This window comes from Pinus tabuliformis, chromosome J, assembly GCF_031772625.1.
Source record: "Pinus tabuliformis cultivar Carrire ecotype Pingquan chromosome J, CPIR1, whole genome shotgun sequence".
Lineage (NCBI taxonomy): Eukaryota > Viridiplantae > Streptophyta > Pinopsida > Pinales > Pinaceae > Pinus > Pinus tabuliformis.
Genome location: NC_142295.1, coordinates 784,798,602 through 784,816,920, shown reverse-complemented (window position 1 = coordinate 784,816,920; position 18,319 = coordinate 784,798,602).

Here is an 18,319-nt window from a genome sequence, read left to right as displayed (position 1 = left end):
AAAATTAGCCCACTGGGCGAACATTAGCCCCTAAAATTTCCATGAGGTGCACCACATCCGGTGAACCCCAGGTCGTCCGGAAGATAGGAAGACATGCTCTATGCATCGGACGGGAGATGAGGCTGACAACACAAATCCGTGACTATGAAATGGATCAAGTTATCCTGGATTTAAGCTCGGATGTGAATGTACTGCCTAAACAAACCTAGGAGCGTATGGGAAAGCCCGCATTACAATGGTCCCCGATTCAATTATGAATGGTCAACCAACAAAAGATCTTACCAATGGGCCAATTGTAAGGAGTGACAGTGGATATCTACGGTGTAAGTACCCAGACCAATTTCGAAGTCACAGAGATTGTTGATGACAACAATCCTTACCTTGCACTACTCAGGATTGATTGGGTCAGAGACATGAAAGGGATCATTAACTTAAAAAGATGCAAGATGACATTTGAAAACAAGTCACTACGTCAGTAGTTCTGTTGGACCTAGCGGAAGGAGAATGCTACACCGAACCTATACGCAATGAGGAAAGTGACAATGAACTAGATTGCATTTATCAGATAACAGCGCAAGACCAAGATCGGATGCTTTCTGCTGATAATATAAGAACCTCATGGGAATGCAATAGCATCTGCACCATGGACTCCGAGGAGGAGGCGGAGCGATGGCAGAATCGATTGCAGGAAGTTACGACACTCAACTGTAATATGGTGACTCAGTCAATACGGTGTGTAACGACAGAAGAAAGATCACGCCCAGAGGAAAGTGGCATGATAGCTGAAGCGCAGCTCGTCCTGCTCGTCACATTATGTGTAATATAGGGGCAACCAAGTGTGTGAAAGACAGGTTACACACACTTGTAGAGGAGCAATAGAAGCTGGGATATAGGCAGCAGTTTTAAGTCTTGATTGGAGGATGTGTGTGGTAGCCACGATGGCATAAAGCAGTAGTTTGAAAGATACAGGTGCACATCGGAAGGACTGACAACTCAACCGGACCTACGCGGAACACAGGGTCATAATGCCGGGGGGGACCATCTCTCTACGGCCCAACCAGCCATTACAGGTGCAGCTCACTCCACCGGCGATGATGTCCGTGACAGAGTTCAGTAGCTTTGGGCAACCATTCTGTAGGGAAAACTACAACTTGATAATTTAGAAGAAACCAAGGCTCGACTTCATGCACAAAGCATGAAGTTGGACAAAGCGATTACGTAATTGTATTAGATATCATTTTTGGGATTCAACTGCATTAAGTAAGTCATTCAAACGTATGACAAAGCGATTACGTAATTGTAGTTAAAAGTTGCCTACTTGGATTATAGAAAGGAATTACCAAAGGAAACCAATGTGGCTGGCTCTCCTACACTACTACAAGCATTGACCGCGCTAGCGTGGTTGCAACTGCACCCGAAAGAACAGGGATGCGCACACCATACTTCAGTAGTAGAATCATGGCAACGTATAGTGTGCTCGCGACCCGAGCTAGTTGGGAAACGGAAGACCCGCACTAGGGGTTCCCCCACTTGACTATCCGTAGGAGGCCCAGTCCCAGTGCCCCATGCAGTTGGAAGAAGGCACAGGATGATAAACCAGGCTGCTGTGAAGTTGCGTGAAAGAACCATTGCTTACATACAAAAATCGCACCTGGGTTCCTGGGGATTTGCTGCCACGAAGGAAAGATGGAAAGCGTTCATTTTAGGTATTGTTCATGATATGATGACCCATTTAAAGCAATATGAAGCCGGCAACGGGCAATTAAGGCAAAAGAATAACCACCAAAGTCCCATTTATGAGCTACTACAAGGGCAAGTAGCCAATTTTGAATGTCGAACCATATATAATCAAAGTCACAGTCACACCACCACGTCTTACTGCTCTACAAGAAAACCGCCCTACGTCAACAACATGATGAGTGACAAGCAATTCGAAAATAGTCCGTGGTTTCAGGAATTGCCCAAGTATTACCAAGACGCAATCCAAAAGGTGCAAAATTCTACCGCAAACAGCCCGTAGATAGCCACGCCGTAGACCACCGAGCTCCCCAAATCTCCCCAGACGCCACAGACCAAGAGGGATCCCCAGAGCCCAGACCCAGTAAGAAGGTCACCCCGGCACCTCCAATCTGGAAAATTCACGATGGAGGAGAAGGCTAAAACTGTTATAATTGAAAGTGAGGAAGAAGATGAGGGTCCTCCCACATACATCGAAGAAACCCTCCCTGAAGAAGATCCTATACAGCTAGTACGGCGACCCAAGTATGTGCCGCCAAGCAAAGGGAAGGCCAAAGTACCTGCAAATCTAGATGAAGTCGACTCTGTAATCATTACCCCATCGCTACCAAAAGTTGTTCCAGTGGAAAACTCGGTGGTTGGTCGTATTGCGACAATGAAGTTTGAAGATTGGGATCTTGCAGATATAGTAAAATTTCCCCACCTGGTGATGGATGAACTAATGGATCGGAAGGTAGAAGGGATGGTGATAACCCTACAGCCAAAGGAGTGGCTACAGGAGGTGGACAAAGCTGGATTGCTCTGTCTCTTGTCAATTCCTCACTTTCTCTGACCCCCCATCACCATGTTGGTCATAAAGCAGTTGCTTTGTTTAGTTCATGAGGACATATTATGGGTTGGTAAACCCATCAGTATCACAGCGGAACTTGTTCATCGAGTTTCGCACCTTCCCTACCATAGAAGAGACCCTCAGGAGATTACTAATAAAGGTAACGATCTCGCGATGATAGAGCAACTGAAAAAGAAGTATCAGCTCGCCAAGGGACAACGAGGGTACATCATTGACAGTATCTCAGACAACGCAGTCCGTGTTGCCACTCAGTTGCTGGCAGGGAAAGTCATGAGGAAATGTCATGGCATTGAGGTCCCCACCGTAGTTATCACCCTTGTTGAGGAATGTGCAGCCGGTGTACGGTTCAACAAGTCACAGTTCCTTTGTGAAAAGTTTCAAACCAATTGGTGCAATGTGTAGGAGGAGGGCAAGACATTCCATTATGCATGGCTACTCCTGTTCATCTTGCTGGTTGCCATTGACTTACCTGAGGAATGCCAGTTTCCAGTCTTGTATCCGGAATGGCCTGAAGCCGCTTGATATGCTTCCCTTTGGGCGACAAGGGATGTGGGACGAATTTGCAATATCAAAATCTTTTGGGTATTGATGGACGCGACTGTGCATTTGTGGATTAACAAGTTACCCTGCTTGACTGACGAGATCTCTGAAAGCATGAAGCACATTACCAAATTTAAAGCAGACATGCATCATATTTACATTAGGGCGTGAAGGACGCAGCTCAGGCATGGACCTCACTCTGATTTATTGCCATTAATGACGTTATTGACAGGATTGTGGATACTTGGCCAGTGGCCTGGCATGGACCCTTAGCAGTATAGCGTGATGAGGCCGCCATTCAGAAACAAAAGGAGGAAGCCAAGCGCACTGCACAACAAAAGCGGAATGCAAAGTTTGCCACACAAGTTAAAGCAGCTCGAGAGGCGGCACACGCAGTGGCAGACAAGACACAGCTAGACAGGGAGACATCGATAAAGAACAAAGGTAGTCAAAAGGAAACCACTTAGCCGACTGTGACAAATACTCCATCCACTGCTACAGGTGCCCCTTTAAAGTGCTCAGCGACACCAGAGCGGTCAAAGCCACAGAAGAAGGTGAAGGCATCTAAGACAGATAGTGAAGTGACCACCCTAACCGAGGGTGACCTGAATGACATCGAAAATGCCATTCGTGATGCCACACGTGATGCAGTTGACGAAGCCATGTCTGAGCAGTAGATTGTGTTGGGGGAGCTCTGTACGCAGCTACAGATGCTAGGAATCCACGTCGCGCCAACAAGTGAAAGCACTACTACAAGGGGTTCCAGTATGTCAGCTACAGAACCATTACTGAAGACCCAAGTCGCCTATTCTGTTGCAATTCTAGCAGGCGTGTTGATCACCGACAATGCGGAGGACAGAGCTGTGCTGGGATGGCTTACAGGACTGTGACTAAACATAGCCACTTTACCGCACGAAAGCTTGCAATAGCTCCAAGACAGTGCCACGATAGAGCTCCACACCCAGGAAGGCCATATCGAACAAATACTCCAAGAGTAGAAAATAAATCTCAAATAGTTGTGCCTCCAACGGGACGAATTTGTCACACAGAACCATTAAGTGCAGCAGATTGTCGTGGAAGCTTGCTCAAGTTCCCCTGAGCTAGAGATTAGGGCTGATCTCCCTATTGAGACCCAAATTCAGAAGCTGGTTACTTGGTTCTGTAACGCGAAGGAGGAGGCCGCGCGAATCCAACGGGAGCTTAGTGTGCAGATTGCAGAGTTAAAGTTGTAGACTCAGCCGGCGACGCCCCCTGAGATCATTGAACAGCGCAAGAAAATCATCACCGTCGCCTGTGAAATGCTTACCAAGACACTGAAGGAATGTACGGACCTATTCACACAGTCGATTGTCATGCTCACGACCCTTCAAGAGGATCCAACCCTTCAGCGACTGGAAACTAAAGCACGGGAGCTTTAGGAAGCCTCTGATACAATCAAAGGAACTGTGTCGACTGTCGTTATTACACAGTGCTTAGCTAATATAAGGGAGGCTTAGGACCTAAAGATCCAAGCTGATGTAGCCCAACAGAAGATAGCTATGATTAAAGCTCATCTCCAGCCATGGTTGGATGAGGCATTTGCAGTTTCGACCACCATAGAGCGCAGGGTAGTTCATATGCAAAGCGAGTATGCCACCATTGGGATAGTGCTGCCCGAGACTAAGTTGATGGCCACATGCTTGGAAATGATGCAACGGATGACGGAAGAAATTTCCGCTGGTACAAGCGAAGCACAGAGGCTACTAACCACCCTATGCGAGAAGATTACTGCGCTAGCCAAGTGACTTGGGACGAGTCACGATGATTATGTTGGGAGACTGTTGGGTAGCCGAAACCCCGTGCAACGGTTAGGGGATCCGAAGCCTGAAGTTTTGGGTAAAGATACAAGAAAGACTCCGATGAAAGCGCGGAGCGTGAATTATAATAGGTTGAGTCAAAGGGTAGTCCTTCCAGAAAATAACGTAAAGAAATGTGAATAGAGTCAGCCTGCGCAAGGGTCGCGGACCATGGAAGGGTATAAATAGAGCGAGGCTCTATGGGTAGAGAAAGTTAAGTTTTTATAGTTAATCTTGAATATGAAATGTAATGGGTTTTTGAAGAAGATAGTCTGAAGCATCTGTAAGTTCGAGTCGAGGGTTAGGGTAGTAGATAGAGGCTCTTAGTTGTGTGCACAGAGGCCTAGCAAGTCCACAGTTGTGTGCATGGATCCCTATAGTTGAGTGCATAGGGCGGATCTGGATGTATTGAGGATAAGTGGAAATAAAGATAAATTTCTTCTAAAAATTCTGTGTTCCTTCTGAGCTATCGCGAATCTGACTTTCATAATATCTGTTTAATTAATTGTCTTATTGTATAAATGTATGTAAATCTGGGTTCATTTTAAATTCACGAATCAGTTGCGAATGGTTAAATGTTTTCTTAAAGACCTTGTTGAATAGATCTGATTTATAACCGCATCCTCCAGTAGAATAGCGCACTAATAAGAAAGATATAATCAATCTGGATCTGTGCGAATACTGAGCAGCACGAAGCTGTAGACCAGTGCACCAAACCTCCAGACCATATCTAGACATCCTTAGGGTGTGGAAACTTGGTTCCAGCACCCTTCCCTACTACCTCGGGTGAGACCTCAGTTCACGCTCCACGGGTTGTTGCCGAAAGGGCCGGTAGCTGTGGGATTTGTTTAGCTAAATAAATCTTCCGAACCTGGGTCAAGCCTATATAAGCCAAAAGAGAAGCCCAAGCATTCATCTGCTGAAGAAGAATGAGGGTTTGATCCCTTGTTAAACAATCAAAATTTATAAAGAAAGTACTCCCCTACTCATCAGATCTAAAATTAGAAGACGGATCATAGCTGAATTTTGTAGAGGCAAGATTTTGTGTCCATGTGCTAAATTGATTGTTCTTTGATTGTGAACCAATGTCAAGTCCTGTTGTTCTTGAATTTTTGTTTGAAAAAATAAATATTTCATTTCTATAGTTCTTTGGGGGATTTGATGATCCTTCATCGACTTGCCATCTTGATCTCTATAGTACAAAAAATTTCATCTTTTTTTTTAGTAGATCTAGCTTTTCTCTAGCTAAGCTAGTGCCTTGAGATAAAGGAGATAGCTCGCTATCATTTTTATTCATCATTTTAAGTGAGAGTTGTTGTGAATTTCCAATAGCTTTGGCCAATGTGAATTTTAGGCCTTCTTCTTCTATCTCAGAATAATTGGGAGGACTGTCAGAGTTGACTATAGATGCTTCAAAGCTAGTTACAACTCTACTTATTACTCCTAGCTGATCATTGATTATTCTGAGCTGGTTTTCGTATATGTCTTGAGAAGCATGCATTATATGAATACTCTGGTGAATTTTCCTCACATGTTCTTTGACTTCAACCACTTCTCTGGCTAGGTCATCTATGTTTTGGGCAATGCAAACTGACTGATAATTACCATAGTTTTTCATTTTAGTGAATATATAAGGTTTTGGATCTATAGTTGTCCTGTAATGAAAAATCTGAAGATCACTTTGAACAACACCATCTTTGAATTTAGGTGTGCTATTACTTGGATCTCATCTTCTTTCTGGTAATTCCATTCTATTCCCTGATTTTCTCTGGGGAGAGAGATCATACATAGATCTTTTGCTGGAAGCATGATACATTTAGGATAATTCGAAGTCCTAAATGGTGAGTTGTTACCACTGTTTGGTATTGTTTTTTTGTTTCTTCTTCTTTTTCTCCATCACAGTAAATGGAGTCTGCTAATGGATTGTTCTTATGCCTATTCAAATACTTAGAAACTGGTGATGAAATATGTACTTGGCAAGGGAATCTGGAGGACTGACTTATAACAAACTCTTTTTTCGAGGAGTTTGATTGGAACCTAAGACTTGTACTACCATTTGGTCTTTTTATAGTTTTTAACTATTTGGATGAAGTATTAGCCAATTGTGGATATTTCTGTGACATCGGGGTATATTGGCTATTCCATTCAGATGATAAACTTAAATCACAAAATCCTACATGCAAGGGAGTTGTGTTGCCAAGGCCAACAATAACACCTTCTTTTAAAGCTCTTTGAGACAAACTAGGATTTAATGGAGGCACACTAGAAGAAACAAACTGAATACATGCATGAGATTGTAATTGTGCCATCTCTGACTGGGGAGTAGTGTCATACCCATGAAACTGAATATATGCTTGTAGAAAATCATTTATATATGGGTCTGTCAGTGACACTTGATATCGAGGAACCACCGAAGTCTAGATTGGGCCATTATTTATGGGGCTTTGAAAACCACCTATTAAAGCATCTTCAAACTTATTATGTCTGGTGTCAAGAACACATGTAAGACATGAATTATTTAATCCTAGTCTAACTATCAGGTTGATACCAAATTGAATGAGTCCAATATGAATGTACCTATATCTATATCTTAAACCCCATTTAATATCTTCTTTTCTGATTAAGGGAATCTGATAGACACTCTGTCCTGCTGAAACTGGAACAATTAGAGAAGAAAATATGAAGAGAGTAGCAACATGAAACTAGAAAATGCGTAACTTCTAAATTTTATCAGTTTCAATTGAAGGTAATTCCTAGTTTGGTTGGGGATTGAATTCTTGTTCATCTACTTTATCATCAAACAAAACATCTTTATGATCATTACTAGTATACTTAGTTAACCATGACCATCTTTTCTCATGAGCTACTTTTCGTGTCTCAGCTGACAAATCAAAATTTGAACTACTAACCATATCGATAAGAATAAAGGAAATAGAAACACCTGGTTGTAGAGCAACAATAGGAGTAATATGCCCAACGCCCTAACACCTATCCTTCGGCAACAGGCGGGCTTTGAAAACCGCCTATTAAAGCATCTTCAAACTTATTATATCTGGTGTCAAGGACACATGTAAGACATGAATTATTTAATCCTGGTCTTACTAGCGTGTTGATACCAAATTGAATGAGTCCAATATGAATGTACCTATATCCATGCCTTAAACCCCATTCAATATCTTCTTTTCTGATTAAGGGAATCTGATAGACACTTTGTCCTACTGAAACTGGAACATTTATAGAAGAAAATCTGAAGAGAGTAGCAGCACGAAACTGGAAAATGGGTAACTTGTAAATTTTATTAGTTTCGATTGAAGGTAATTCCTAATTGGGTTGGGGATTGAATTATTGTTCAACTACTTTATCATCAAACAAAACATCTTTATGATCATTACTAGTATACTTAGTTAACCATGACCATCTCTTCTCATGAGCTGATTTTCGTGTCTCAACTGACAAATCAAAATTTGAACTACTAGCCATATTGATGAGAATAAAGGAAATAGAAACACCTAGTGGTAGAGCAACAATAGGAGTAATCTACCCAACGCCCTAACGCCTATCCTTCAGCAATAGTGGGACTTATCGCGGACTTACGAGCTCCCTAGGGTTCTCCCACACACTGATTCTTCTTTTGCTTCACTCCGAAAGAATATGGATAATACCTTTGATACCAAATATGAGCAACCAGTAAACACAAATAAAAGATCAACCAAGATTGTCAAGAACACAACTCAAAGAGATGAGCACATAGAAACAGAGCTTCAATTTCTATTACAAGCAAATTTCTCTGAAAACAAAATATGCCTTGGACAAAGGCTCTTGCTTCCATATATAGGAATATATGTATATATATAGTTGAAAAGACATACTTTTGATATTTCATAGGAAATAAAATATTTTATTCTCTTTCCTGCATAGCACTACTCTTGATAACTTAGAGAATTGGGTTGAGAACATTCCCATATATTTCTTAGACCTTAAACATATCTTGAAACTTAATTAAATCATATTTCAATAGGATAAAATAGATCATAGGATAAAAGAAATAACACATTACTATTAGAAACCTATGTGATGGAAACTAAATCAACATCTATTAGTAGAGCTTCCTTGAATAAGATATTCACCATGGCATATATTCCCTATAGTGTGAATAACTTTCACATCATCATATTGCTACTATAGTTGCCAGATTTTCCTTTTCCATGATTCTAAATGAAGGACTCTTAAGTCAAATCTTACATTGAACCAGTGCATAAGGACTATTGTATTGCCACACAATTTAAATACTTTTACCTGCTTCCAAAGGGAAATCTTCATGGTACACCAAATAGCAAGGAGTTCAACTACAAAATTTGTGCCTCGACCAATACCTAGTTTGCAGTTAATAATCAAATTCTTAGAGAAGAAAATTATTATACCCACACAACAAACATCCTTTCGACTGGATCCATTGAAGAATCCCCATACTATACCAATCAGCATCTCCACATCTCTTATTAGCATGATATTCTTCCCTTTCAATAGTTTCACTTGCTCAAAATAAGATGATGTTTCATTGTGCGCAATAAATTGAAAGAAAACCACATAGTCTTGAAACAAACAATTTGTTTCCGTAGCCAAATTCCCCACAATACAAAGATCGAAAGGAATTTAAGGGAAGAGGAAATAAACCTTTGGTTCCAAGTCTAGATGCACTCCTCAGCTAGTCTTCCATTCTACCAAACATCAAGATCAAAAAAAGATAAAACCTCCTTTGAAATAAAATTACAAAAGGAAAGTGAATAAATACATGATAAATAGAATCCTCATTCATCTGACATAGAACACAAAATCTGCAACTTACCCATCCTCACTTAGCAGGAATATCCAAAGTCAATAATTTTCTTCCAATAAATTCCTTAGGAACAACCTACATTTAAGGAGGCCTTGTCCCTTCCATACTAATATGTTCCACCATTTTGAGGAAGCATGAGAGTTTCCTTAAAGTAGTGCATCATATCCAGATCTAGTTGTTATAATTAAACTTTGTTTATTCTTAGACCACTTGATGATGCCTTGCTCCTCCTAGTTAATTATAATATCAAATGAACCCAAATTCAATACAAATGGGCTCCATTCATCTTCATAAACATGAGAAAGACAAAATTCTTGAGTTCAAATCCACTCTTGACTGTCCAAAGTTTCATCTACCCACCTAACAACATCTACAATAATAATATAACTCGTACGATTTAAAAACTCCACCAGACTATCAGATAATTTATGGTGACCATTGCATTCTATCATTAGGTCATTGAAAAAAAATAACTTTAGCCCCATTCCCAATTTTCCATAAGAGTCATTTCTCCAAATATTTTATACCACTTACCAAATTACTCCAAATCATATAACTTCCCCTAGATGCTTTTGTCTCTTTCCTGAGTGAAACTACAATTGACATGGATTTCAAATATTTCACCCTCATTACGAGACTCCATGGACTATTGTGAAAATGCATACACCAATATCTCTTAGCTTCAAGAGCTAGTCAAAATTTCTCCATATTACATAAGCTCCAACCCCAAGTTGGCTTCAAAATAGCTGGACTATTCTAAGACAACGAAGGAATTCCTCTTCCCTTGTTCTTGCCATTCCAAGGAACATGAATACCTAAATTTTTTATAGAACCTAAAATACTTTTATGAATTTTTTCTAAATTCAACTAGAAGAATGGATTCCTTCCAAGATGATTTCGATTAAGATCAGATGACTTCCTAATGAACACCATCACATCTTCCCACCTTTTTAACAAGAAAAAACCAATATGCAGTTTGATAATTGTTAAAATTTAATGAAAAGCCAAGATATTTAAAGCCATCATTTAAAGAACCAAACCCAAGAGGAAAAATTTCTTGGATCAAATTCACTTGGGCTTAATCGAAGTTTTTGTTGAAGCAAAACTATTTCTCCATGTTGACCTTCATACCCAACATTGCATAGAAGCAATGCAAAATACCTTTAAATCTTTTCCATCCCCCAATAATTCTATGCTCTGGTTTTTCCTTCAAAAGTAGTCTACTCAATCCTTTAATGATGAGTAGAAAAGAAAATATGATAAGGGACAAGTTTGGCCAATGTCGTGTGAAGCTCTAAGAAAATATGGTGACTCACCATTAATCAAAACAACATAGTTGGTTGATCTCACTCAACCCATTATCTAGGAAACCACATCAATCTTTAAACCAATTTGAAGCAAGACCAACCTGAGAAAGGATTAGTCCACATTATCATAATATTTCCTCAAGTCAATCTCATCACAATAGGTGGAATATTTTTGCATTTAATGGAGGGAATGGATTCTTGAGCCAACCAATAACATCATGAATTTGTTTATTGAATAAAAAATAAAATTGACCCAAAGAAATATGATTTTACAAGCCAATATTTAACATGTAAGATAACACCTTTGAAATGATTTGATATAAAGTGTTGCACAAAGCTCTCGGTCGATAATCATTGAAAGTCTTGGGCTGTTTGTGGGATTAATGCATTGAAGCTTGCATTGAGATTGCCATAAACAAATCCCCTCTTCCTAAATTCCTTAACCACCTCCATAATGTCCCTTCTAATAAGATTTAAAAAATCCAAAAATAGCTCCACGGACTAGCCATCAAACACTACATTCTTATCCTTCGACCTTCTCCTCAAAACCAAACTTACCTATCCAATATTATTCTTAATCAGATAAATTTATATATTTATAAATACTTATAGTTAAAATATAATATTTCAATAATATATAAAAGTTACATATATACATGGTATATTTAAAAATATTTTAGTTTTTAAATTTTAATGTCATATACATATTAAAAAAGCATTTATATCTTCACATTATATGTACAAAGAGTTACCAAATTCTTAACATTATATAGAATATATATATATATATATATATATATATATATATATATATATATATATATATATATATATAGATATAGATATAGATATAGATATAGATATTCAAAAACATATTTATATATTCCTTATATATAAAATTACAAAAATTCTTAACATATAACAATAAATAAATAAATTAATAAATAAATATATAGGTATATTAAACATACTTCAAAATTTTGAGTATCAAATTTTAAAATCATTAAACACAAACATAAAGAAAAATTGAAATCATTATATAAAATTTATTATCTTATTTAAAAGATAAAAAAAATGAAAATCATATATATATATATAATCTTAATTAAATATAATTGAAAACAAAAACAAAACATCAACTCAAGAACATTGAGATATAGTCTTAAAGTGGTTGGTTCAAAACTTCAATGAATCTAATTAATTAAAAAAAAATGGTATAATTAAAATGTTTTCACATGATGTTACTAAATAAAAGTAAAATTTTTTCTAAATCCAAATAAATTAGGAGAAAAATTTGTCTTATTTATCAAAGTTTAAATTATAAATTTTTTGCATTTTATTTAAATAATGTTTTTTGCTTTATTTTATAACTATATTTTTTACTATTATTTAAGTAATTTATATTTCAATATATGTCTTTCCATTATTATTCGCATATAATGCAAAAGAAATTACTGCAATTTTTTTATATTAAAAAATTAATTTTTTATATTTCACATAATAGATATTCAAATCGTACTTATCGAATTTTGATTTTACAAATAAAAGAGATGTTAAATTTCAGACTTGAAAGGCATTATTTGAAACCCAAACAACATGTGGACTGCATTCATGAAGGTCGAAAATTTCATCGAAGTTTGAGAGATAAAGAACGATATAAGTATTTCGTACTGAATCACGCTTTCATTTATACTCATTCCAAACAGTAAAGTAAACAAATATAATTAACACAACCAAATTTATTAGTGGTTGATATATGTCGACTAATGTTATTTTCATACTCTGATTGGTATATAAAAGGTGGAAAATTTCATTAATCGACGTATACCAACCACATTAGTAAATGTGGTGTGCTAGTTAACGATTAACATTTGTCGGTTGGATTCATTGACCATGGTTGAATAGAATTGATGACTTTGATCGTGGTTGACGACGTTGATTGAACTTGAAGAATGTTAACCATAGTCAACTATTAATGTAATATTATATCAATGTTACATCAATCTAACAATGTTACATTTATGATGACCATTGATATATTGTTACATTAATGTTAAATTAGTATTGGCCATGCTTGACAATTTTTATGCGGGATTTACGACTGTGGACATAAATATCTCCCCTAGGTTTGGTGGCTAACCTAGAACAACAAAATGGCAAGGACTGAATCCTTTCCTTAAAGTAAGTAGATGAGGGGAAGAAACGTATTTGGAATATGTTGTATGTTTCGCTCCTTCGTTGGCTTGAATGCTCCAATCCTAGCTCCAGGTGCCAAAATTAGAACCTACAAAAATAGACAACACAAGCCAAGAAACTACAAGATCTATGTATCATCATCTATTTACTTCATTCAATAGATCAACATGGTATTGAAATATATGAAATAACAACATCGCATATAGGAAAACAAAATAACTCTTTGTATTGATATAAATGGATTGAATTACAACTATAAATAAGTGTCTATCTTGTAGAAGAACTCCTCCAAGTTCTTGAATTGTCCTTCCTTTGTCACTAAGTGTACCTCCAATCACCCTAAATGCATGAAAAGAAAATTCTCACAACAACAATATAAGGGTAGAATCACTCTTCAAAATCCAACCTCTTGCATATGGAAGGCTGTAAATATATAGAGCAGTGAGGTAAGTTAGGAGTTCCTATCCTTTTACCAAACTTGGGATTGATATCCACTCTTGATTGGACGATGAGATTTAAGGATAAGGGATGGAAACTTCAAGGTAGGATAGGGTAGGATTCGAGTGTTTTGTCTGAGGTAAATGGTTACAACAGATCCTAGAAGCTTCTGGAAATTGAGGCCTCAAGATTCTCTCTCTTTTTCCCAGATTTCTAGAACCATCGTAGGTGCAAGGAGAGAAACTTGTAGGGGATCAACGCGGGCCATAATGGAGAAATATGTAGGTGAACAATGTCCAACAAGAGCCTAGGGTGTGTTGGTCCTAAAACTAGCTTAAATGATGCAGTTCAGGGTAGAAACAATGGGGAATGAGGGAGTCATCCATAGGGATTTGTGCAATGAAGATGTAAAGGGGGAGTAAGATGTTTATTGATCCCATTAATAGGGTGATTGATCAGGTGTGACAAAGAGCCTATAACACAGTGCCCCCTAAAGCGCAAATTTAGAGATGATGACTGAAGACTGAAGTGTTTTACCTTGTGACAAGTTGGGATCAAGGACAACCACAAAGCTTCATCTTTTGTAACAATACATTTACATCACGACATCTTTTTGCTAAGGGAGGCATACCCATATTCATCACATAAGCTGACATAACATCTATAATGATCAAAAGACATGTCCACTAATGACTGATGGTGGACCCATGACTAGATGATTCTCAATATGATCATAGCCATCGTGCATAGTGATCTTTGTATAATCCTAAAATCATAACTTGAATGGTGGAAACTAGATTCAAGGTCTTCTATCTCTTCCACATGATCAACAAATGTACGAGTCTAACCATATGAATCAATGAGCTAAAGTTGAACATGGTAGACAACATATAATTACCGGTCGATGATGTAAGTTGTTAACAGATGTGAAAGAAATAAACCACCGATGATTCTCAAGGTATTCAACCACAATCTATATGGTGTGAGTAAATGAGTTGTTGCTGAACACGACACAAAATCTATCAGTCGAAGTCCAATGATGTAACCATGTTGCTGAGAGAGAGGACACTTTCCATTGATGTATGCAAGAACCAAGGTACCAAGGGTTGTTTCTAAGTCAACTTCCAAGATAATGCGATGATGCCGATAAGAAGCGACCCATCGCAGGAGGCCTTGATGTATCTCCCATCAACAACACAAAATGGGTATGATGATTAGGATAGCATGATCAGAATGATGTTGATATGCAACTGGATCAAGAAAATAAAACATGGAATGAGGGCTTAAGAGTATTGTAATGGATATAAGATGAATGAATTCTCTTGAACACAATGACGATACTGAAATGGAGTTGGAAACATTCACCAAAACCGAAATGGAGGTTCTGTGAAGGTATGATGAATCGAAAGACAAGAAGATTACCCAACCAAACATTCACAGGGATGAAGTGGAATAGTGTCATGTTCAAAAGCGACTCACTACCATTAACAAATGAAGTACCATGTTTTCCCAATTTCCCCAACCATATTGTTTAGTACCTCATTATTTTTTAACAAGCTTGAGGAGGATACATATGCTTGATTTGTAAGTCCATCCTTTGGATGAATCCCTTTGAGTATATTTAACAAACCCTAAGGAGGAGTGGTTCGACTTTGTCATGTTCGAAAATTCCATCGTTCTTTGATGTTTTAAGGATTCCATCAAAGGTAAAAATCAACATATTTTTCATGTTTAGAGAGTTTGAAAAAAAGGCGAAAAAGAAAAATCTAGATGTCTCTTTTCATAGGTAGTCCCTTAGGTCTGAAAAGGTAGAAAACAATATCCAAGAGAACCTCTTAGCCATGTTCGACTAAGGTATTCCTTTTTCTTAGTTAGTCTATCTCAATCCGGAAAAGGGTTGAACTTATAGTGAGTAGAAGTCTTTTCATTTACTTTTGCAAGTTCAAACGGACAAGTGCTTGATGATATTTTCATGTTTTGGGAGTCTTAAAAGAGATGAAAGAGGACTCCAAGGGGTTCCTTTTTGGTAGGTTTAAAGAGCCCGAAAAAGAGATAAAAGTGTACTTTTTGGTCAAAATTGCCTATGTAAAGCACAACAAAATCTGTTAACAACTGTCAACTTGCTCAGGACAACATAGAAAGGTTTAAACATACCTATTTCATAGTAAAGATGAATCATCACTAGGTCAAAACATTAAATATGAATGAAATAATGAATAATATGACCATATATACTCAAAATGATTGTTCATCCTTACCAGTTCACATTTACCTCTAACACTAAGAGTTTGTAAGTACTTTTTCCTCGACCTTTTGTAGTATATTACGGCCAATCCAATGGATGATTTCAAGTACCATTGCTTCCAAGTAGGAGCTAAAACCTTTATCTTTCATTTAATGTTTCCATTCTATTATTTCAAGGAAAAATTCTGAGTTTTTGGGGGCCTTGGGGTTCCAAAATTTTGCACTAGGAGCAACGCAGGCCTAGAGGGTCCAAAAGTGTGTTCCACCTAGGTATTCATGCACTACATGTAGAGGTGTAATGCTCTAGTTTTCTCCCATGGGGTGCGTTGGGAACAAAGGCAAAGATTTTTTGTAATTTTTCCCTCAAAATTTGACAAGTTTTTTGCATGAAAATGATCCTAATAAATCACTTGTTGGTGTTTTAGGGGTTCATCAGCACAACATGTCTATCATATAGAGAGAAAGAGAACATGAGGAACAAGATTTAAATATAGCAAATGATCCTGTTATCATCTAGCCACTAAAGAACTATGGATTGCTAAAATTATTCTGGCTTTCTTGTATGAGGCAACACATGGAGTTGTTGAAATGGCTTGTTCGTCCCTGGGATATCCAAGCACAAGCGATCAAGTTTCGAGAACACATAATCAAGATAAAGGTATTGGATATCTACTTTCTCACATGACTATCCATGATGGGTGCCCCTATACCTCTCTTAGGTGGGAGAAGTGGTGGGGAGAAAGTGAAAAATTATATTGCCGCCTATTGTAGATCTTAATCTTAGCCAACAAAATATGGAAAGATCAGTATAAAAGATGTCACCCAGTTACTTTTGAGAACAATGTTATTAATTATCGCAAGATTAGAAGGTAGCTCCACATTTCATGTGGCAAGAATATCATATATGCAATATGGATGGGAGTGTATGGAGCTAACACTCTTCAACTAGATCGAGGGAGTTCTGGTCAATATGAAGGAACAAATGACCAAGGAAAAAGAGGGAAAAATAAAGAACTTTAGATATGGTGTGATCTTATTTTCCTTTACATTAGAATGAGTTCCATTTCTTCATCATCAACATATCATACCCGAGCCTATTGATCCGAGGGTGCCACAGACGAGGAGGTGGATCGACCACATGTCTCGACATGGAGGGCCGCCAACAATCAGCTTCTCACCAGCCTTATTTGGATGGTTGTGCAGACAATTTACCATGATCAACAACTATCCTTATGCGAGAATGGATTTCCGTGATGACCTTGAGCTTATGCTTCCTGAGGGTGAGGAATGGGGTGTTGTAGGTAAGAAATTTCAACCTTTGAAGTTTTGAAATTTTTACATTTTTTTTTTGTGTTTTTGATGTTTCTAAGACTAAAATATTGATGTTCCATGCATATCTGCGACCATTTCAACCTATTGGTGATTCATATCTCCATCATGTAGAGGAACGACAACAGGAGGAGGTAGTAGAACCAATGTGGGTCGTTACAGTGGGATGGGATATGCTACGGGATCAAGATGTAGCAGAGGTCCTATCAGAGGTAGAGCACCACATGGAAGGGTTGACACATGGATTTGATGATACTCTGGTCGACCAACTTTCACTACAACTTCAAAGATACACCATAGGATTGCCTAGCCATATCGGTCGACTACTGCGCTTGATGTCTCATGTAGCTCCATTCTATCATGAGAGCCTTTGACTATGTATACTTACATCCTTGCATGTAGTTTTTTATATGGGCAACGGATGCCATATGTGTCTTGGGCACAAATATTTGTCAAAGAAAACTTATATCTATATATATATATATATATATATATATATATATATATATATATATATAAAGAAAACTTATATCTATATATATATATACATATATATATATATATATATATATATATATATATATTTGCGTTTCTATTCTATTTTCAATATGATGTGATGTGAATTGAAAATTAATTACATTCATTGCAAATATCTATCTAAAACATCATTAGCTAGGGCATATTGCAATGTATTTATATTTCCTTAAATGTGTTAATATTGTATGAAATCGAAATGTATTTCTAAAAGAAATACTCTTAAAACCATGCATAATATGGTGGGACTCATAACTGAATAGGTACTGGAAAGTTGTAGTACTACAGGTTGTGAATCAAGTATGAGAATAAAACAACATATACCATGTGCAATAGCATCAGATAATAGCTCAACCATTGTGCTATACTCAATGATGTTGTTGGTTGAGCGACTAGTACAAATCCATTGCATACTCACTAACTTTCCATTTGGAGCAAAGATATCCCATGCTACGGAAGATAGGTTTAGTAT